This window comes from Anser brachyrhynchus (assembly GCF_964034855.1).
Source record: "Anser brachyrhynchus genome assembly, chromosome: 1".
NCBI lineage: Eukaryota > Metazoa > Chordata > Aves > Anseriformes > Anatidae > Anser > Anser brachyrhynchus.
In genome coordinates, this window is record NC_137694.1 from 194,565,110 (window position 1) to 194,589,491 (window position 24,382).

Below are 24,382 nucleotides of genomic sequence, written 5' to 3' on the forward strand. Positions count from 1 at the left end.
TCCAAGATCACCCAGTCCAACCTCTGACCTAACACTAGCAAGTCCTCCACTAAACCATATCACTAAGGGCTACATCTAAACGTCTCTTAAATACCTCCAGGGATGGTGACTCAACCACTTCCCTGGGCAGCCCACTCCAATGCCTAACAACCCTTTCGGTTCTTACAAAGCAAAATTCTACTTCAAAGTTAGGCACAATATAAGGATCTTGACTTGATTTTTAGCTTGCTTACTCATTACTGGTACCGCCAAGTCAATGGCAATTTGAAGTCCAAGTATTCTGCTGCATCAGCATAGCACCAACCTGTAAATCGACACTGATTTAGGCAAGTTTTTCATTCTAATTGTTACATGGAAAAAAGGAAAGCAAGATATACCAAATCAAGCTGTTTAAGGCCACCGAAGAGAAGCTATACCAAAGCCAGAATGAAAAGTGGCTTCAATTTCGTATTTTTAACAACAAACCATTCTTTCAACTAATTTGGTCAGCAAAATTAACTTCAGATTTGATTGTGAGTACTTCAGGTTTTCCCAATCACCCTTCTAACAGAACCACATATGACACTAGGAAGCTGCACGTGCTATACAGAACAAGAAAGTCAATCTGGCTCAGTGCTGAAGTCCATGCAATTTCAGGAAATCCAAAGAAATCCAAAGAAAATCCTTCCCCCTATTATTTTTAAACTCTTTTCCACCCGTATTATTCAGAGCTATACATTCAAGAAGAATAAATTACATACAGGGATGAAGACTTTTTTTTTTAAATGATTACAGTTATTTTAAAGGATCTTTTTACTTAATCAGTATCTTTTGAAACTCAACCATTCCTATCATTCCACAGCATTTTTGAAAGAGCAGAAACATGTTCTTTCACTGTTTTCACAATGAAGAGAACTAAAAGAATGTGATGTTTTCAACCTGCACCCATTTTATGGACAGTCCAGTAATTTGAATTATTGAAAATAATGAAGTTTTTGCCACATCAAAGCTGCCAACTTTTTTGGCACAGAACTAAAAACTGCTGCAACAACAATCAGATGGTTACCCAGAGCATAAAGGCACTGCATTTCCAAATCAGATAGCACTCAATAAATATGAACTACATCGATAATTTCATTAATTTAACTTTCAGTAAAGAGCCAAAAGTCTAAGAAGCTACGTACACTTGCAAGCTGGATAAGTACGCAAAATACATCATGGAATACAACAACAAAACTATTCCCAAATGTTGAGTCCTAATTTTCCACTTGTTATTCTAATTAGACAGTATTAATAAAATAATAATTTCAAGCCATAAAAAAAACAATCCAATGTTGACTTTGAATAGCGTTTGGCTATTCTGCAAATTCAAATCTGCTTTTTAAGATATGACAAATATTTTCTTAGAATAAGGAAGGTGTTTAAAACAGTCCAAGTCTTTTTATTTCTACAGCTTATTTTTCTACAGCAGCCAACATTTTTAAAGATCACTTGTACTGAAAATTGTACTCTACATTTTTATTAAAATACGACAGAACCACAAACATTTGCATCTGAAACCTCTCAGGCAAATGTTAAAGCTCTATTTTGAGCACATATTGGCACCCCAATAACTCAAGCTAGATGAACTTCCCATCTCCAAATGAAGAGGGAGGATTTTTAATGCACTTGTTTCATAACTGTGCTTACCAACAAATCATTTTTATTTTAGGGTGACAGTCACACACAAAACCCATACACAGACTTCGGCCAACACCGCAACTGTGGCATCCTCTTGAACTGAAAGGTAACAAAAAGGGGAGGCCTCGTACAGAGGACGCCTGAATGAGAAACTGGAAGCAACGACAGAAAGACTTACAGGAAAGTTTACTTTGCCTTTGGTATGGTATTTTCATTGACTTTACCAATTCAAGTTGATCTGAAAGTCACCTCTTTTCCTTTAAAAGAAACAGCATACAGAAACCTTTCTATTTAACGAGGATGATATATCGAACTTTTTCAACCTGCCACTCCAAGAAGCACCATAAATCACAAAAGCCTTTTCCCCACACAAATTTGAGTGGCTCAAATAGAGGTTTGTTGTGGAGCACTTAATCAAGCCGGTGCAAATAATATGCAGCCAGTTTCATTGTGATTCATCTTGGTTTATTTTAGGCAGAAAAAACAAACATGTAAACTCTCACATTAAAACAGATATCCACATGCAATTTATTCTGAGCTAACCATATCTCTTTACACTTGCATTTCAATATTTGAAATCCCCTTACTTTTCAAACTGCGGTCCTAGTATAACTTGTTTTTCAGTTCACTCCAGATAATTTATTAGTCTGGGCACTCATTCCTCGTAGGACAACTTGCATTTTCCTGAAACTGCTGCACAACATGCACAAGCCTTTATCCTTTCCCTGTAACCCTTCTCCATATCTAATTTGTAAATGGACCAGCTGTCAACACTGAAAACAGCATCTGAAATTATTGCTGTTCCCCTTGAGAACACCACTTAATAAGCTTATGTAAATTATGTACCTTTTATTTACTGCCTTAACCAAATCTAAACAGAGCCCATTGTCAGTTACAGCTACACTCTGCAATCGTATGCTCAGCCCACTCATTAAGGTGGTTAAGTGCAGCACTTAGATTGCCATTCAATAAATAATAAAAGCACCTCTTGGGACACTTCGCCAAGACAAGTGTATTCATGGAGTCTTAATAAGCGACAAAATTACAAATTCAATTATTTGATAACAACCTGTGCAAAGTGCTTTTAAACTTTTGGTTTATTTGAAGTATATCCTAATACTCAAATGAAAGCAAGGAAATACACCGCTAGCTACTGCAAGCTGGCTGCCGCTGCAGCTAGAGAGAAGCATTTCTGAGATGAGGCTCATCAGACACAGAAGTGGTTGGTTATACAAATGGATTTGGTTACTTAAATTTTTCTGCTTTAGATATGCAAGTACCGATTCTGCTCAAATAGCATGGGACATGGACCAGATGAGTTGAGCACGGGTAAGACACAAGCTTGTGCAACGGGAATGAAAAGTTTCTCAGAAAGTCTAGAGACCTGACCTGTGCTTTTTGGATATCAACACTGTTCAGAAGTGACAGAGGAGCTTCAAAATTGTTTTAATAAGGTACTGTCTCTTCACAGCAACTTACAGTACGATTCCTGAAAAAAAAAAAAAACAGAAAGTACCTACCTCAGGAGCCTACCTTGCCCAAGCACCTGAACTGCTAGCACCTGCCCACCCCAGCATTTCAGTTTACACACAAGGTCATATTGGTTAGCTGATTTATAAACATGCTAGTTGCCAAGGTCAAGGTACTGCCTTCATTTGCCAAGTAACCTGCAGCCAGTGTCGCAGAACTGATTTACACGTAACAACAGAATGCAACACTTTCATAAAACTTCTCATAAAAAGGCTTTTATATACATATATAATTTACATATATATATATAACTAATGAAGTCATCAGGTTTTGCTTTTAAGTAGGTAATGGGAGGATTCTGAAGATTTGCATACACATGGCTACTGTCAAAGTAAATGATTCATTTATATTTTAAACTGCAGTTCCTCACTTTGTGCATATCAGTTAACTTTTCTCGTTTCTCACAGCTGTGAAGTTATTCAGGGTTTCACGGTAAAAAATTATGTTTAGCAATGATTTTGTCATGAAAAGTTACAAGCAATGGTGTATCAAGTCACCTTTACCATGCATGCACTAAACTGTTTCTAAGGTCAAATCTCAGTGTGCATCCAGTAACGACTGAGTTATACAGGCTTTTTGGCACTGAACTTGTTTGCTTTCAGAAGGAGTGAAAAGAACACAAGGTATTTTTTAAAGCAGCAATTCAAGGGGATATTAACTGTCTTCGGCAGAATGGGAAAGAGTAAGACTAAATTCTAGTAACTCTACATCACGGTTCCCTGCTTGCTTCCTCACAGCACAAAGCACCAAAGCTCCAGCTATGACTGGGAGCTTTATCATTTTGACCTCCAGCTGTGAAATGAGACTTTTCTATAAACGAAGCAAGGGAGGAAGGCTCCCTCCTACACTTCTGGTATCTCCAGAAGGTGGACGCATAAGAGATGCGAACACGCTGTGTGTGACCATAGCTCTTTTGCATGACTGCTCCCCAAACGCTCACCCACGTATGAGCTTGATCCGAGAATTCTCAATGGCAAACACACAGTGAGCATACAGCAAGAAACCACGCTTCTGCGCCTTCACTGGCCCTTTTTCAAATTAGGAATGACGGTGCTTTTCTTCTGACTTAAAGGGCAGGGAAGCTACTTTCACAGAGGAATGGAAGACCACCTGAAAAGTTTCTTCACGTTCATGTCCTCTGGGCAGATGGGAGCTGGGTAACCTTGCATAATGACCCAGCTTCTGCCACGGGCACCTACTGCTCTTCCAAAGATGACCCTGCTCTTTCAGGTGTTTTTAATGCTGATGGCAACTGCTGGCAAAGGCAAGCTAACGGCATCCAGTTGTTTCAGTGAACAAAAAAGGCCCTATTTCAAGGGCAGAGGTTAGTGTTACTAACACAGGGGTTTCCAAAACCCACAAGAAAAGGAAGATCAGAAAACCTACTCTTCTGTAAAGGCCCCAACAAACACTTAAGCGAGCACTTCTTCCCCTTTACTACTACTTCACACTTTTAAGCTCCATCTACCCTCATCAAATGCCCTGTTTATTTTAAGTGATAATCTTAATCACTTTCTATCAATGTCTGTTCTCATACTTTCTTGTGAATGGCCACCTGAAACGAGAGGCAAAAATAGGGTAATGAAATTCTTCATGTTCCATATATATACACACACAGAGTATATGCAAAACTAACATCCCCTGAAGAATTTTTCTTAATACAACATTTACTTTTCAGCACAAGGGAATGAGATAATTGGGTCGGAAGACTAGCAAGGGAACTGCGGCTGCTCCTTATATTAAGAAACCTTCTGTTGGCTGGGGAAGCAAATTTCAGGCATTAATTAAAAAAGCAAGTCTGCCCAGACTGAAAAATTTCATGTAGAGAAGTGTTTTATCAAAACTGATCTGATCTCTTTGCTTTGTTTTCTCCTGAGTTCTTTGACTGAAAATCTTTTAGTAACCAGAGTTTGCAGAAGGAAAGAGAAGAAATTTACTGGGTGGTGAAAAGGGAAATTCTAGAGCTTAAATTATTCACATAATTTCCAAAGGAGAGAATTTCCTTTTAATTACCTTGTTTGGTGACTGCCAGCATCTATAACAAGTAGTAGCAACATATCACATTAAGTCAGGAAAGACTTTAGGGGATATCATACTATTATCACATACAAAACTTGCAGTCTACAGTAAAAGGTGAAATATTTGCTGGCAAAAATATGGGAAGGGACACTTCGCGACACCTTGCTATTTTGGGAAAGTTAAAAAGATGACCATTTTCTTCTTTGATGCGTGAGAAACAAGATGAACTTGGATTAAGAAGAGCAGAACAAACCTTTGATTCTACTTATCACACACTGCAGCAAGTTCTGAGCCCTGGTTTACAGGAAAGTATTTGGGTAAGAACTCGGCAACAGCGGCACCAGAACATCCACTGGCACTTGACCACCCCGCAGGTCCTCCTGGCTCTGGAGAAGTGGTATCTCCCTGCTTAGCCCAGAGGTCACCATGCTCAAACTGGGTCAGAAATTTGGACCTGAGCAAACAGCTGAGGCCCAGCACTTCAACCTGAACTGCTGATACCAGCAGTCAACCTGAAACAGATTACAGACAAGCACAGTAAACTAAAACGTGCCAGAGAGCTTTTCAACTGATGGCCCTACTAGCGTTGTCATCCCCCCCCATCATAGCTTCCTTTTAATAAAATTCACGTAAAACCCCGTGTTTATTAATAGCCAAAGAACCCTTATACAAGGGTTATGAAATAAGCCATGGGAAGTGATTCACAGAAGAATCCAGACAGAAATAAAATGCAACATTCTCCAAGTGCAAGGCACATAACTATTTAGCTAAATTAATTAATTTAATAAAAACATTTTGAAATATTTTATGGGTTTAAGAGCAAATTTCTGCATACCTAAAATTTCGTTTCATAAAAGACAAAGCTATGTTATATGAAAAATAAAAGTTGCTGTAAGTTCATCTGATTTCAGGGTATCAGAACACAAATGGTACCTTAAAACAGCACTAAAATCATGGCATCATCTGACCACGTGCAGGATTTCAGGGTACAGTCTGCAGAAGACAATGTGCCAGCCTTGCTCCTACTACTACACTGGAGCCAGACCTCATGGCTGTGTGCCCCAGGGCAGCTCAAATTTGAGACACTGCACACAACTGGACAATATATTCCTTAAAAGTCTCAGCACCTTGCATACACTAAACGACTGTTTTATAACAAAAACATATTAAGATACTCAAAAGACCCTGTTACACCATCCTTCAAAAGTTTTATTCCAAGTACTTTTTAAATATTACTTCTTAAGGGAATACTCGCAAATGAAAATTATTAAAAATCATTCAATACAGCAAATAATAAAGTGTTAGAAATCTCATGCTGGCATGTTTCATAACTAAGAGAAATGACATTTCCAACAGTTTTAAAGGATATTAACTTATTGTTTGGGTTTTGTCTAGCAGTTAAAAGTGTGATAAAGAGATTCATTAAAACACAATACATTATGCACAGTGAGAATCAGAGTTTTGTATGGTTTTCAGGTGCCAGCATGCAGCTCAAAACTATTTCATCTACAGTGAACCTGGATTCAACATGGACGCACAAACACTACTACTCTGCTGAAGCAGCTTACTGAAACAAGGCCAAACACCTTCTCAAGAAATGTGCTTGCTGGGTCCCCTCAAAGTCATCAGGCAAACAAATTCAGGACTTAATCTGTGTCACTTGACTGAGAAATAACATAGAATCACAGAATGGTTTGGAAGGGGCCTTAAAGACCACCCAGTTGCAACCCCCCTGCCATGGGCAGGGACACCTCCCACTAGACCAGGTTGCTCAAAGCCCCATCCAGCCTGGCCTTACCGTCTCTGACATCTGCAGGTGGGTTAAACTGTTCCTCTTGTACACTGCGAGGCACACCTTAGAGAACCGAGATTTACGTCAGATGCATCGAAGTCAATGAAATCAGCATGGCTACTAATACAAGTCCACCCAACATCTGACACCACAACACAACCAGTAAGCTCATCTCAGGGTACAGCCATCACGTATTTTGCTCCTGACTGCACAGTAGGAACAATCCTCTCTAAACTGTGCTGTGCATTCCACACCCACCACTCTCTCCCCACCAGGCCAGACAATAAAAAGTTTCTATCCCCTTTACAACCCAAACGTCACTGCCTTGAAGGCTCTAGGAAACAAGTTTAGTAGATTACAACCTGGCACCATCTGGAGAGCCAAGATAGAGAACATCATGCAAGTGCTTTCCCTCTGCACCAGACTCGTTGGAAATACTCCTACATCGAACCAGGCTGACTTAAGCTACTAAATGGAGAATGGTGAGCTATTTTACCCACCTTAAACCACTTATGTCTTGTCCAGACACTTACCTTCTCTCTCTGTATTTTAACATGTGATAAACTGGAAGAGTCTGGTATAAGCAAGGCAGCACGTGCTCTGACAGACTCATTATTCACTTGCACCAACAGAGTTAACCTCCACTGCAGTTATTACAGCCTTGCTCTGTCACTTGATTTTTGTACTGTTTCTTCATCTAAAAAGAAAACATTGCATCCACTCAGTTTATAAGAATGCTTTGTTGAGTGTTGCATCTCCTCTCACAGCCTTCTCTGCCAAGTAAATGCTCAAAATTAACATTCTTCAAGGAATATAGATGATGTAAGCAGGTACTATATAATAATAAAAAAGACCCTCCAGCTAATGAAAGATGCTGACTCCAAATTCAGAGGTTTGCCAGAAAAAAATATGCTCCTTTTAAAAAGGAGAAATTGCTTAAAATGAAGTATGGAATAAATGCTAAACACTCAAGGCTCGAGGCAAGACATAGCTCTAGCTCGCACATAACTATGGAGCTAAATAAGAAAGATGTTTCTGGTCTCCATCTAGAAGAAAAACAAAGAAAGTTTCTTTATTTTCTCTTGCTTGTGGCTCACTGGTGTCAAAAAGTTCATAATTATTTCTAGGCATTAATTGCAAATAAATACGTGACCAGTCACTGATGCAATGGATCTTGAATGTTTGTGCCTTTGTTCCAATCAACCCCTGGTTTTGCCTCATGGCTTATTGATTCAAATAAAAAATTCTCAAATTCTACTGCTTGTTCTCCTAGATTAAAAAGCCAAGCCAGAAATGACATCGTAAGATTGTCTGAAAAAGCTAAACAATCAGTTAACAATGAATAGGCATTTAGAGCAGTTTTTTAAAAGAAAGGCTCATAAGTGACTGGTTTTTTCCAAGGGCAAATTCAGCCAGTAGTCCTTCCAGTACCAGAATGCAATAAAATATGCAGTGTTTTTTTCGTTGTAACAGTTCAGATTTCAAGCCTTGAGTAATATTTCTCCTGGGAAATTCTGTAGATAAAATGTGCCAATTTACTCCCTATCTTCAGCTGCTGGAAAAAGTTCATCTAAGGTTCTACGAGGTATCTATAATGCATTTTATTCTAGCCTTTAACTTACTGAAAGGTACAGCATTACCTTTTATGTTCTGCATATCCTAACACACAGATATAAGCAGAATCATAAAATGAAGGTGATCGAGAACATTCTAAACGCAGTCAGTGGAACATACTTTGGAAGAATATCCACGGCTTTGTGGTGCTACAGAACATTCTTCTTGCACAGCCCAAGTAGCGTTACTTGTGACTTCAATATGTACTGCTATCCATTTTACACGTCACCTTCCAGTTTTCTAGCAATTCATTTATAACCACAATCCTATTCTGCAAGTCAAGCAAGAGGTTTTTGCCACTTCTCTTTGTTTGCTTGGATGCCTCTGACCATACAATTTCAGCATGAGAAAGCTGCTAAGACCAATAGCTCTATGGTTTCTGCAGCACAAACTTCAATCAATGACTTCTTTATTGGAATGAAAGGAGCATAAATGTTACCAGAACAAATGATTACACTGTTGAAGGAAGTAACATAATTCTCTCTCCAAGCTATAAACTTCCCAGAAGCCCTCACTTCAAAGCTACTACTTTGTAACAACTTTTATTTGGATTTCTCCATGAATTGGTTTTGTCCCTGCTGGGAAATAATTACAGGAAGTTCAGAGAAGATGCACTGAAATGGTGAAGAACATTTAAAAATAATTCTTGTACAGAGAAAATAAAAACAAAGAATCATTGCCTCTGAAAAGAAAACAATTATTAAGAACTAAGCAATACATATAATTTAATAAGTGAAGAGATGCACTCTGTTTCACAACCCAAGAACAAGACACTATATGAAATTTAAAAGTCACAATTTAAATAGAAGGCAGGAAATACTGCTTCATACAATACGTAATTAGATTATGAAACTCATGCACAGGTAGTAGCTGATATAAGGAACTTGTTTTGACCAAAACGCATTAGACTTTACAGAAATCAAGAATGAATTTGGATATAACAATATCCACTAACAGAAAAATAATAATATGAATAAGGAATTTACTCAACCTCATTCTGCCCATGCTCTTTTAACTAACAAAGATCAAAATAAATGCTCTGGAATTCTTGTGAAACATAAAATGTATCTTTCAACAATTATTTTTTTCTTGAAATAGAATTATGAGAAACTTCCTTCATATTTAAGAAGGCTGGAAGGAAGAAGCCTCCAATTTAAGGATATTATCAGGTGTGGGGGTTTTGTTCATTCATTTGTATTCTAAAAACAACCAGAAACCCTGGTGTGACGAAATTTTCCCCACAACTACAAATATTAGTTTTTACCGTGTCCATTGGAGCCACCCAGCACTGAAACATCTGGCACTTGCCCTGTGCGGTCACAGAACATGATGTGTTGTTCTCAGCACAGCCTAACACATAACCCTACGCTGAAGCCCCTCCATCCATGCTGGCAGTGACCAGGACCTGCTTGTGCTGCTGCAATTACTCCTGAGAAGGGGCTCAGGATGTTCAACTGCTCACAGGAAATCTCCTCATCCAGCCTTGAGAATATACAAAATGAGCTCAAGATGGTGTCAGCTTACCTTCCTGAAAATCTGACGACCAACATTTCAGAATATATATGAGGAAGGGAGAGTGGGCAGCTTTCTCCTCCTGCACAAAGAGAACTGATCGGTAGGAAATCTGTCTTCTAAGTCAGCCACCTCTTTTTTTTTGTGGCTGAGTCAGCACTAACAAAGGAGAAACAACGTGCATGAAGTAACAGAGAAGGGACTGTGAAGTGAGGTGCAGCTTCTGCACAACAGTAATAGTTTATCCTGTAACCATCATATGAAATATCTTCAATACCAAAATTGCCTGAGAGAGGTACACACCATTTCTCTGCAGCCTTTGCTGATTGCCTCCGAACACAATGCATCTTCCAAACGACCACAAAACCCAACACGGAAAAATTCCTATTACAAGTTGGTACTCCTCGCTGAGTGAGTACGACCACAGAAATTAAAATGTTCATCATCGGGCTCTTGCCACTTACATTAGCAAAATTAACCCCATATAAAGTGTGCTAAGTTCAAGGACTTAACAATAAATTTTCTTAGGAAAGGCACTGGAGGAATAAGTATTTCGGAAGCAACTTTTACATTTACACATATGTACACATGCATGCATATATAGGTACATAAATTAAATACGTATAAATTAATATATAAGATTGTTATCTTTATTCATTAAACATGTTTTGTACACATAGTACACATAAGGGTTAATTATTTTATGTATACAATTTTTTAATATATATATTTTAAAATGTTTAAGACAACCCCAATCTGTCAAACAATTTAGTCATGCTCTGAATCCTGAAAGGCCGGTAGCCTTGCAAGTCAGTAAATTAACTCAAGTGAAAAGAAAACAGGGTCAATTCCAATTCAGCTCTGATCTACTTGCTGACCTTATCCTTATGACAACTATAAATTTAAACTATATTATCCTCGCAATCCTATTAAAGTAGGAGAAGAATGCAATTTCATCAGATAGAGTTTGACATTCAGATGCCCCAGGTCTCACAGCACAAGCACTGAATTTCTATTTTGTACCAAGTCATTTCAGACTGAACATGGCAAGTGCAGGAGGCTGTGTACTTCGGCCAGATTTTGGGACTGTTTGAAAAGGCAGACAGACAGACAGACAGATACAGAGCCCTAAACTGCTCTCACTGACAGATTTTGGCCCCTCCACTGGAGGTAAGGGGATGGCAAAAGATCTCGAGAGAGAGAGATTTATTTTAGACTGATGCATTGTAAATGAAGTCCTGCTTTCAGAGCACTCCAAAGATAATCAGGTAGAGCTTTTACTTGTTGAGATATAAAAAAGAATAAATAAAAAAGGGAAAGGATAAGTTTGTTTTATAAGGCGGAATGCACAGTTCATAGCCGTATTACGGGCTATCGTGAGACGTAAGCTTTACTTCCAGCAGTTTTCCATCACTCTGTGAATGCAGCGAACAAGGGCTGCAGACAGTCCATGAACAGGACGTTAACACACGCAGAACTGCTTCGGGATTTGTAAGCAACCTCTGTCCAACAAAGTGGTTTTACATTGCAGCAAAATTGTGCTCAAAGAGTAAACAAACCAGATACAGCAAAACAAAGCAGTTAGGGGCTTGCAATTAAAAATAATAAACCTGGCTTTCTCCCACCACCTTACATTTCCTAACCACAATCTCTCTCCTGACTGGGGAACTTGAGTCCCCCTACATTACGCCTCTATGTTTAAACACACAGCTAGACTTGTGAAAACCTTCACGTTGCCCATATCCAAATAGCGGTCTGTGGGTACGCTGAGCCACCTCATTAAACACTCCCATGGTAAATCCTGGCCACTGGTGCCTGTAAAGATACTGTGAGAGATTCCACCTCTTTGCAAATATGCTCGTATTCATGGTTTCCAGCAACATACGGAAATTATAAATGCCCATTAGATTTCAAGGAGGATGAAATTCTAAAGGAATTGATCAAAAGTGCTTAAGAGAATTAAGAATATGGAAGTCTGATTTTACTCTTGAAGCAAATCCATCAGATGCAGCATTTGAAGATTAAATACTCATTGTATTCTACTGATTTTGAAGCCCTATTAGCCTAGCTTACAATTTTCCTTCCCTCTCCCTAACCCCAATTTGGATCATTACTCCTCCTTTCTTTGTGTACACACCCACGCCAATTCTTGAAAGCTAACCTGAGACACACTTTTTCATGTGCACTGTTTCTTATGGTCCCGCTGTCTAGTTCTGCAACTGTAGATTACCTCCCAGCCCAACCCAACCCCTCTGAAACCGTACACAAGCATCAATGAAGACTACCTGAAATATATACAAGAAAAAGAACACTTTGATCTATGACCAAGATTTAAGAGTTTGATTATTTAACATAAACATTAATCAGCTAAACCTCAGTCTGAATTCTTATTAATCTTTTTTTTCTTTTTTTTTTTAATAAAAATACTTTAAGTTAGACTTGAACTTTCCTGCTGCAAACAAATGTGATCTAATTTAATTGGGAATGTATCTATTAGAAGCAGTGCTCTTCTCACGTAAATAATTTCAGGAAAGAGCTAATAATTTTTTAGCTGTAAAAGCTCTCTTTACATATAGTTACACTAGCATAAAAATTGCTTCTGTTAATTTAAATCCCTGCCCAAGCAGGGACACCCAGAGCAGGCTGCCCAGGACCACGTCCAGGAGGCTTTTGGAGATCCCCAAGGAGGAGACCCCACAGCCTCTCTGGGCAGCCTGTGCCAGGGCTCCGTCACCCGCCCAGCACAGAAGTGCTGCCTGGTGCTCAGAGGGAGCCTCCTGGGTGCCCGGCTGTGCCCATGGCCTCCTGTCCTGGCACTGGGCACCGCTGAGCAGAGCCTGGCTCCGGCCTCTCTGCACCCTCCCTTCAGGGATTGAGGGACACGGATGAGATCCCCCTGAGCCTCCTCTTCTCCAGGCTGAGCAGCCCCAGCTCTCCCAGCCTCTCCTCACAGCAGAGATGCTCCAGTGCCTTCATCATCCTGGTGGCCCTGCCTTGGGCTCTCTCCAGTATGCCCAGGTCCCTCTGGTACTGGGGGAGCTTTTAACTTTTTAACTATTATTCCAGCAACTAAAGGAAAAATTGAAAACAATGAGCCAAGGCCTGCGTTCCAGTGATATGCTCACACTTGATAGAAACACTCAATCTAAAGTTGCATTTCCTTTCTCCAGTGTTTTTCCACTGAAAGGTTTAACATTTCTTGTACCTCTATTTATTAGTCTCTTCTCAATTTATCCAGTAAATATTCCATTACAGCTGTCTTAGCTTTAATCATTAGCAGCTGTCCTACATTACATCACGAAATGCTTTAGAAGGCTATTATTGCTCATAAGTACCTTAAAAAGTGTCCAAAGGTAAAATAAAATATGAAGATTTTATTTTTCCACCCGTAAAAGAAAATTAGCAGTAACAAGAAATGTCAAGATTGATTAGCTTCAATGACCCACTGAAAAAATCTGCTGTGCTAAAAAGAATAAAATACTTCTTGAAAAAGGAGAGAAGTCAAAGTAATTTATGTTTTAAATTTCCCACGTTTAAAGGAGGATCGAGAGAGTGGAGCCACAAAAACAATGGTGGCTAATGAAAATGTAATATTTCCTTGGCTTGGCGTAAATGCTGACCTTGAAACCAAAGACAGAAAGATTACCTGCAGATGTGGTTCGTCCAACTTTTTTTTTTTTATATATATATATATTTTTTTAATTTATAAGCTTGCCCTGTTAAGCTAATTGTAACACTTGACCAGCCAGGAGCAGAATCTTGACTCAAGTTCAGTCAGTCAAAAATACTCAACCTTCAACTCCTACACCATTTTTTTTTCCATTTCTAAGCAACTATGGGATGCCTGCCTTCCAAATTACTTGCAACATTTGATAACATGCAGTAATGAAGTGTCCCTAAGCTAAATGCTGTCTTAATTTGCATTTGCACGTTGCATTTCCAATTTACATCATATTATTCACCTCCTCCATAACAGTATCACATTTTCTTCTCACATTCTCTTGTGTGCTAAAATAAAGTCTCTCTTGCAGCCCAAAGGAGTATTTGCTGGAATATCTTTATTCTCAGCTCCTGTCCTCTTTCCCCCACATCCACCTCTTCACTGCAGCACTGACAAACGAGCTAAACCACTGGGAGAAATACTAGTAATGGTGGACTTCGGACCTTTTTGTGTCTTCAGATACAGACAAGATGCCTTTTGAAAGCAAAATTAAGCAAAATTCAATTTTTGTACTCAATACAAGTGTACCAAATTAAAATAAGAGGGTTATATCTGGGGAGCTCAGACCAGATGACCACTTCTCTTCTACAAAATGTAACTACGTTATCACTAAAGACCTATAGAAAAAACTACATACTATTCAAGTGTCAAGATTCAAAACTAAAGAAGTAAACTTCACACTAATTCTTATTCAAAAATCATCCCGTAAGAGGTGGTATAAATCTTCATGAAACATGATGCTGAGAGACAGAAATCTGCTGACAATATCATACGGGCTTCCCAAAGGAGCAGGCTGGGAAGATGCCTCGTGAGTTTGTCATTCCTGTACAACACCATTGCCTTTCCGTTCTCGTCTCATCTCAGCCCTCTCCCTTCAATCCCCCCCCTTGACATCAGCCTCAATTGTTCGCCACAGCTATTTGGGGAGCTTTCTTTTTTTTCTTTGCCTCCTTTTTCTACGGCTGAAAGTAAACCGAACAGCTGCACTTCCTAGAAACGCCCATTCAAAATTTGTGTCCTAAAGCTGGAAATAACATGAACGTTTCTTTCAGCCCACGAATCAAAATACATTTTGCATCAACGCTCACTGACCTAACACAACACCTTCTTGATAGCAATTCTTCAGCTCTGCTACAGGTCAGTATTTTCTTGTTACCATGTCATTCTGACACGGAGCGTACATATAAATAAATTCCCAAGAGCATATTCGTTTTTTAAAAGCTTCAGCTTTTTGTAACCACCATAAAACCTAGAAGACAAACAATTACTTATTTACGCTTTTCAGACTGGGGAACCTATGGGCACAAAAAGTAGAGAAAGCAAAAGTTCACAGAGACTTATTCTTTCACAGAGATGCCATAATTCTAGGTCAACATCCAATTCCCAAAATACATGAGCAAATTAAGGAATTACACATTCCTACAAGCCCAAAATGGTGAACCTCTGTGGCTGGAGTATACCACAATCCAGCTGCACATGCACTTACTAGGTCTGTAAGCAGCTGTATATGAAGAACCCCTGGGCTTTCAGTATATACTAATGTAAACAAACCCCAGATAGAAAGGCTTAAAACAATTGTTAATACCCGTTTCAGGATTATCAGCTCGTTCTTCTATCTCCCTTTGTTAAGATAAAAAGGCTTGGTAGTGACATCGGATTTGTGATCTCACCAAAAAGACCTACTGTCCTGCATTCACGATTTATAAAACGCCAAATTGAAAACCACCACCCAGAAGTACAGACCAATAAAACTCAGACCAGTAACGTATATATAAAGGAAGAGTGATGACTGTAAAAATAGTATTTCTCCAAAATCACAGGGCAGATGCATAATTTCTCCACCAAGGCAGCAAAAGATCTACTGCAACAGAAACACGCTGTGTCCTTTTATGCTCTGCAAGACACAGCCCTTGCATTGTGAACCTGAAGGAAAGCTGCCACAGCACGGCTGGCCTTTTGAGGACACTCTCAGCTCTGAGCCAGAGGTAAAGAGGCATCACTGTAAGCAAAACAGCAGCTAATGTTAATTTTGCTCAATGCAGAGGAGATCATGGAAACAAGAAAAAGACGCTGGTCTTTCACCGACATCTCCCTAAAAAGCCAAAAAGGACAAGAGATGTTTGTACTTTATTAGAGAGTCAAGCTCTTGTTTTCTGTTCCCAGCTTGCTCATAGCAAGATCAGCATGGCAAAAGTGTCTCAAAAGTATAAGATATCCCTCCTTCACATTGATAGAAATCATTTAACCACAACTGGCACAGACTGCCCAGAGAAGCTGTGGATGCCCCATCCCTGGAGGTGTTCAAGGCCAGGCTGGATGGGGCTTTGGGCAGCCTGGTCTGGTGGGAGGTGTCCCTGCCCATGGCAGGGGGGTGGAACTGGGTGGGCTTTAAGGTCCCTTCCAATGCAACCCAGTCCATGGTTCTGTAACAATAACAGTGAGACAGGCTTGTCTTCTCCAGCCTTCTTCCTGCCAGTTGCAGTCCCTCTACAGGAAGCATGCTCAACCTCACCAAAGAAAAAAAAAAACAAAACTTAAAACAGAATTTTAAATAATACTTCGTGGTCCTGATCAAGTAAGAAGCAGATCCGAGAGAAATTATATCATCATTTAGCTCCTCAAAAAGCTACTCTTGTCATTTTGTTTTCCCATGGGTTTCCCCACTCAAATACACCACCACTTTATCCCATCTACTTGATTTTTTGAGAGATTTACTAATGCACCCCCTCAATTTTCTTCAGGCGTGCTTCCCAGACCTCTCACTGCTGGAGCACCACCGTTTTTACTTCACTGAGAGCTGAGAGCTACCACAAGAGGAACACGGTTTAGATAATGAAGGACGGGATCCCACTAAGCCTTCCCCAGACGGGATGCCACCAGGCTGGTCCAAAGCAATTTATAGCTCACTCATTTTTGACACAAGTAAGGCCAGCAGCTGTCATCCTAATTGTTTTATTTTCTCAGAAAACAAGCTCCTTTAACAGATCTTTTTCCCCAGGGGCAGTAGCTGTTTCTTTACCTGAGACAGAGAGCAAAGAGCCCAGCCTGCAGCAGGCAGGAGGCTCCCTCCCAGCTGGTGCCACCTCCACCACTTCACAGCTGGGATAAACCAAAAGCTCACGGAAACATGATGTCACTAAGCAGTTTGTCTGTGATTACTGTCCTTTTTCCCAATCAGTCAGCAGGTCAGAATTTGGAAACCGTGTACTACACATTTTCCTTTTTAAAATACCAATTACACTACAATTTGCATGTTATTAATACCGTAACAGATTTCTCTGAAACTCATTTTGGCTAACAGCTCATGAATCTTCACCAAAATCATGATTTTTTTTGTCAAAATTGTCAAATTATTCCACCTAAAAATTATACCATACAGATAAGAATTCAGAAATCTGCCCGAAAATATTGTTGAAAATGTGAACGAGTAGTTCATTGAGAGGCTTAAAGTAGCAGATGTCTGCATCGCAGAAAACATCCACATAAACAATTGAAGAATTATTCTCATAACTTCAACTACACGCTGTGCTGACAGCAGTCGGGAGGCTCCGGATAAGTATTTGTTAGTTGGTCTGCTTTATTACTATTTCAGGAAGCCGCATTTCCTTTGAAAATTAGTGCTGTATCATTTCTGGTGGCATTTCAGAGTATTAGCGCTCAACTTTTCGAAAACCGCTCATCCAAAAGCTGTCATAGTTATAAATACTTCCAATGCCATCACCCAGCAAGCATTCGGGCACTAAAGATCTTAAAAGGAAATCACAGCATTTTAGAATTTACAAATCCTATGGATTCGGAGAATATTGATTAAAACAAAGCAGTTTTAAAGCAGAGTATATGGCTCATTCATCCTCATCTATGAAACGATTACAGTATATTAAACAAGGCTATAAATCAGTCATTAGGCACACCAAAACTGAGGGTGTTACTGCAGGCTTCACTAACCTACTAGAAGTATTTAACAAATTATATTTTAACGAATCATTTTAAATACAATACCCTCATATCTTTTGAGATACAAGACCATGTACCTCAGTCACATCGGGTCTGTCCCATCAAAAGACAAAGTGTGCCTCACTGCAACCTGAACTTGCACCACATTCTGCACCGTGAGCATGTGAGCAATATGCTGGACTGCTAACATCACTCTGCACTTCAGGAAGCATCAACCCACCAGAAAAATATTCTCTAAAGGAGAGATTCAAGACGCGCATGCTTAAACGCAAGTATCTCAGTCCTCTGGTGCAAGTTAACCACAGGAACACTTTGCAAAATAGCTGCCTCTTGCTAGGACAGCAAGCTCCGTGACACTGCAGCAGGTTCAGCATAGCGAAGGCTTGGGAGGCTGCTTTAGAAGGATTTTTGAACCCACAGCTCCAGGAACTAAAATAAAAAGGCTACACTGCTTAGTTCAGGAGTCTGCTCCACTAGCTAGTAATTTTGTGAACAGCATTTCCTCTAGGAGATGAGCAGCACGCTCCTGGAAAAGCTGCTGACTTATGAGCAACTCACCTCAGAACTGGGGGAACCTCTCTTGGCTCAAAGGAGAAGGTGCTTCTCACAGAGCCGTGACTGAAAGCAAGTCCCTGACAGGTGTGGCATCTTTCTTAATCACAAAAGGTCCTCAAGGTGCACTGTAGACATCAAAACTAGCACAGCCCACAAGGGTTCAAAAGCACTTTCCAATGTAAAGCTTTTCACAGAAGCAACACCTTGCACATCAGAATTGGGTACCCTGTAGCCTATGATACAGAAAGCTAAGAGCTATGATACAGGCAGATTTTAAATAAAATTCCTAAATGATCCTTTCTATCCAGATCTGAAACAGGATTAAAAACATTTAGGATGACCATTTTATGCTGCACCCACAGTTAGAGACATAGAGCAGCCATTTATTTGAAGTATATAGCTCACCTGTAACTCAAGAGATAGAATTTTAATCCTATAGATTTTCTAATCTTCCTAAACATCACAGGGATTGACAAAAATACCTGGAACGCTGCCTCAAAGGTGCAAGAAACAATTACAGTGAATTCTCCATACACTTCAGAAGTTTTCAGGAAGTCTCTAAAAAAACTGATTGAAATAGAAATCAATAGAGAAAAATCTGAAGATGCATTTGGAGCAGACACAAGAGCTGCCAATGCAACTAAACCTGAACGAACAATGAAGAAACATTAAAGCCATTTTAAAATAATAAGTGATTTATGGATCTGGAGTCTAAACCAGATTATGGGTTCTCACAAAGGACTGCCTCAAAAGCCTCTGTTAAACACTTTAAACTAAAAGAAGCTCATGAACGCTCTACTCAAAAATAATGATGACAGGGAAAAATCTCAAGAGCAAAAGCTGTCCAAGAAAGGAAAGAAATATTTTTGCTGAACACCGTGCCTGGGTCTAGCACTGTCTCAATGCACAGCTTCCAGAAGCACTGCTGAACAACAAGATTTTTTAAAATTATATGGAATATAATATAACTGGACATCACAGCTTTTCTTAAAAAACAAGTTTCAGTAGCGCTTAAGCTATTGAAATTGCACAGAAATAAATTGTGATTTCATTTCAATTTCCATCCACTTTGTAGGACGCATTCAGCGCTCGCTGCTGGGCATGAGGAGGCTCAAGGTTCTGTCAGCAGGTTTCATTTCCATTCACAGCTGACAAAAGTTATTTTTTCATAACACTGCCTTCTTGAAGCATCCAAACGTAGGCCTACCTCACTTGTGTGCGAATGTTTTGTGCTTCTTATAAATCATTACTTGCTATAATTCAACTTGAGGTACACAAGCACAGCATTACTAGGCTAGGAACATAAGGCCCATTCTGTAGGATGGAGAATTTATGGTATATAATGCATCACGGTATTGACTTTTATTTAACTTAAAAATAAATAACCTCTGTATTTCCTCTGCTATAGTGCTAGCTTTGCAACATGCCTCCAAGGAATAATGTGCCTTTTATAGCTAGCAGGTTGCCTGGGAGCAGGTTTGTTCTCTTGGACACCACACGCTGCTACAGCAGGAGCAAAGAGGGGCATCCCTAAGGGAACCAGCACTGCTTCCAGTCAGCCAGCTTCAGCCCTTGCCTCTTGCCTCCTTTGAGTGTCTTCTATCTTGTCATCCCCTGAAAAGCACCAAGGAGACCAAGTCATATGTTTAACATGAATTAATACATAAAAGTAAGAGGTAATAAGAGCTGATAAGAGGAAGGAGATGCTTCACATTGATTTTGACCAACCTTATGTTTATATACTGCTTTTTCTATCTCACAGCATGGAACAGAAGGAGAGAAATCCCATTCAGAAGGGAAAGCCGATAGAAGCAATCGAGATGAATCACAACTCTGAAAAGTAATTTTGATTTATCTGTATGGTAATAGGCTTTCTTTTCAACATCACAGGAGAAAATTCAAGAGGACTATGTCCTCACTTTGGTGCACATTAAATGATGCTTCCTTGCTACGCTCTGTGTAAAGCCCACATTACGACCAGCTATTACTGTCTGCTTGTTGGTATAGACCCCTCCATCATCTCTAGTGAGGGAGACCTACCCTTGTCTGTTCTTTCCTGCTTCCATAAGTTACCATGTTTGTGTGTCTGAGAACTGTAAGAAAATTTCATTTCAGATAACATTACTGGATTATAAAACAAGCCAACTAGCTGAGACAGAATCATGACATAAAAAAAGAAATCCCTCCAAAGCCACAGCATTCAAACTGAAAGCTCTGTGAGTGTACAGACTAACTCCAAGGAAGCTGCAAGTATTATTTAAGGCAACCCTCTGTCCATAGGCTTACACATCTTCCGAGCAGGTAGTACCTCACTAGAAAAGCTTTACGAGTCTATAAATCAAAGGATGGGAGAGCAGGAAGGGAGTCACGGCAATCCTAAGAACTCAATAATTTAACATTCTCTATCCTAAAAAAGAAAATTCAGTAGCAGAAAACAAGTCTGATAGCATGCAGCATGTCTGACAAGATGACTAAAATAAAGTATAAACAAAAACAAGAAAAAAAATACTGTAGGCTTAATCTTAGTTCTCCAATAAATAATGTTTTACATGTAAGTACAGCCTTTGCACTTGAAAATGCAACAGCCAATTTTGTCAAAGTAGCATTAAAAGCAGTTTGTAACCTGGGATTATTTAAAGTCCTTGCAACATCTATACTGCTAATATTGTTAGATACACTTTAAGCGAATAATTTACATAATGTTAATATAACAACTAAATAATACTTGTGCATCTGCCAATTGATATTGGCAGTTCTGCTTGTCACCTTTTTATGCGCAAAAACATTGTACTTCTAAATAAGTCCCATGAGTTATATCAACCAGCTAAAAATCATGACATATTTAAGTAAAATTCATAAACAGCGCAGCTAGTGAGTACCTCTGGAGCTCAGAAATTCATAACAACTTTGTAATATGTGCCAGGGTGAAAAGCCCACATTACTCAAGGTTTCAATTTTTTACATGGCAGTGCTAAAATAAATGTTTTCTTTACATTTATTATCACAAAAACACAGAGACAAGATACACACAACAAAGAGACACACTAAGCAAGGGAAAGCATGCAATCATTCTGGAAGCGGCGTTATTAACCGAGCTAACATTGGATGTGTGTCACTTCCCATCACAGCGTAACTTTCACTGTCAGGTTAGGCACCACAGACATTCAACAAAAGCAAGGTATTCCAAGGAAGTCACACACATCCCCTTCCACTCCATCAGCATAAATAAATCCTGCTCTGCACTACAGCCCCACGGGACACGCGGCGGTGCTGCACCTCCCTGTGCTCTTCCTGAGGCTGGAGGGGCTTGGAAAGACACGAGGATGAGGAAGGGCTGGTGCTCCTAACAACAGCTCTTTAAAAACTGAAACCGAATGTAAGGTTTCCCCTGAAACTGAACTGCTGAAGCTCAACAATAGCAGCGGGACTGGTTTGCTGTCAACAAGCAGCATAATACAAGAACACCGGAATTGCAAAATCAATCACACGCATTAGAAGTATAAAGGCAAATTTAATTCAACCTTTCTAGGCATATTCATGATCTCCCGATCAGATGATCACATACTAGCTTTTCCACAAGACTCTCATTTTTTTAGCACACAGAATAGATTTTTTTCAGAACTAAATGATCTAGCCAAGAGCATACTTCATTTTCAGACTCCTCGACCCTCTGCAGCATTTGATACTGCTGATTAACACACTGCCTCATCCCAAAAATGCAGCACGGATCCCGTACGTTGAAGTCAAACTGTTTTCTGAGTCCTTGCTGGAAGGCCATTCCAACATGGAGCAACAGGAAAACTGCCCTTGGACTGCTCGGCGCCTTTTTCTCGCACCCCAGAGGAATCGGCTCTAATTCTTCAGATGTCAGCTACAGGCATTCAGTAGGATCTACCACAATACAGCATTAATCACCTCAAAACTTTTATCCAGAAAGTAAACAGATGGGGAAAAAATATAAGTAGTGTTGCGAGTTAACAATTCATTTTTAACATGCATAAAACGTGGTGTCAGGGTATATATATGAAATAACAAAGATGCGCAATGACCGCATCTTTCAACGTAATTTCTGTAATGTGTATTTGTATGCTAAAACATTAAAAGCATACGGTTAGTGATATAAGCCTTTACTCTCTTATTCCTACCAAAAATAGAAACCATAAGTTTAACGCATTCCACAATTTATCAACAATTTTCACAGTAACTAAGGCAATAAACACCACACTCCCATATGCAGTGATTAGTTTCCACAGCTAGGCACAGTACGCCCTGCGTTTCTGCTTTCTAAAAATTATATATTGCACTGTCATTGGCATTTCTGTAGGAGATTATTCAAATTATATTTCAATTCTTAACGATATAGATCTTGAAACTTAATTTTTCTTCACAGCTGCTTAGAGTATTATGCCCCCATGAACAAGTGGATTCAGGTAGTACGAGCTCTTCCACACTTGTAAAGCAAGTATGAAACATTAACAATACTAAATCACAGAAAAGAATTTCTAGCTTGCCTAACCTATAAATGTTTAATGCTAGAAAATTGTTAAAAGGTTACCCAGTGAGGTTCCAAAGCACTTGTTAAATACTAATATTTTTCGTTAAAAAATTTTCATTCTTTTACATCACAGGTTTGTGGTGGTTTTTTGTTGGTGGTGGTTGGTTGTTTTTTGTTTGTTTGTTTTGTTTTTCACTATTTTCTGAGCAGAACTTCCAAACCACTTTCCCACATACAAATTCAACGTAAAGCTGTGTATTTCAGCATGGAAAATTGTGGAAGTGATAGGAAAGCTGAGACAGGAGCATTCTTTAAGGCAGAAATTTTTCATTCTACGTTTTGTTTTTAAAACTGCAGTTCCTTTACCACTGAAATAAACTGAAATTTATTAATAATTACAAGCTACTGCCATGTCCAGGTACTGCCATGTCCAGGTATTGCCACTCAGCTCTGCCAAGTACTAGCACCTAGCCAGCCACGGGCTGCGCAGAGGCAGGATGATTCAGGTTTAGAGTAAGAGGAACAGAAATGCAATCCCTGGAGCACCCTTCATCCACTTCCCACACCTATCCTCCTCCCGTGCTTCTGGCAAGAGATGGGAACCTGTGACAACCTCCTCGAGGAAGAGGAGAGAACGCGGGCGGGGGTTAAGTTACTGAGCAACTGCTCAGCTGCGACAAAGTTGGCTGACGGAACTATTTTATACGCATTGCTAAATACTAACGGAAAGATGCTGCTTATAAATGCAGCCAGTGGGCTGATAAGCGTAAGTTCATGACAAGTGCCCTGTGCTGTTAAATAACAGCACGGAAAAAGAAAGGTTTAAAATACCAGTTGGAAAAATACATACATCGCTTAACAGGAGGCTCCCCTCGCATGCATGTAAGTTAAGAGAACCATCTTGCTGAAGCAGATGGCTATTTCGCTTGGATCTCTTTACTACAGATAAATAGTTGCTAGATAGGACAAAGGACACACAAAAAATTCACAATATGCACTTACCAAATCTGCTTTATGGGGGGATGGGATGGGACAGGACTTACTATAACATTCCATTTAAAGATTAAATGAAAGCAACATTTCTGGGAATACTGAGTACGGAGCGCAGAGCAACCCTCAATTACAAAGCTACTGACTAAGGAAATGAAAGATCTACATGAATGAATACTTTTAATACACCTTTATACCTATGTTTTAGAAGAAGTGCTTGTCCACTTGCCCTCTGGTATCAGATGAATTCCTAACAGCAAAGGTAGGTCTTGTTGAAAGTAAAAATCTTAGTTTTAAGCTATTTAACATTAACAGTTTGGATCTTTAGGTTAATGTAAAGATCATTTGTTACGATTTGTGTTAGGAAACAGCTCATCATCTACTGCAATTTGGTTCCCAGTGTCATAAACTGCGTAACACCATCAAAATTAGGACTAAAAGTTGCAGCTACTTTAGGAAAGTACAAGCAAAGTAGTAAAAAAGAATTAAAACTGTCAAAAATTCCCAGGTATTCAAGTCATGTTATTCATAAATTAAAAAC

The 24,382-nt window shown here is 39.4% G+C and overlaps 1 protein-coding gene across 1 annotated transcript in view; it reads right to left on the reverse strand.

Annotated features, from left to right (window-relative positions):
* DDX10 (DEAD-box helicase 10) overlaps positions 1–24,382 on the reverse strand; it is a 191,062-nt gene that overhangs the window by 113,646 nt on the left and 53,034 nt on the right. The gene's annotated exons all lie outside the window — the stretch shown is intronic.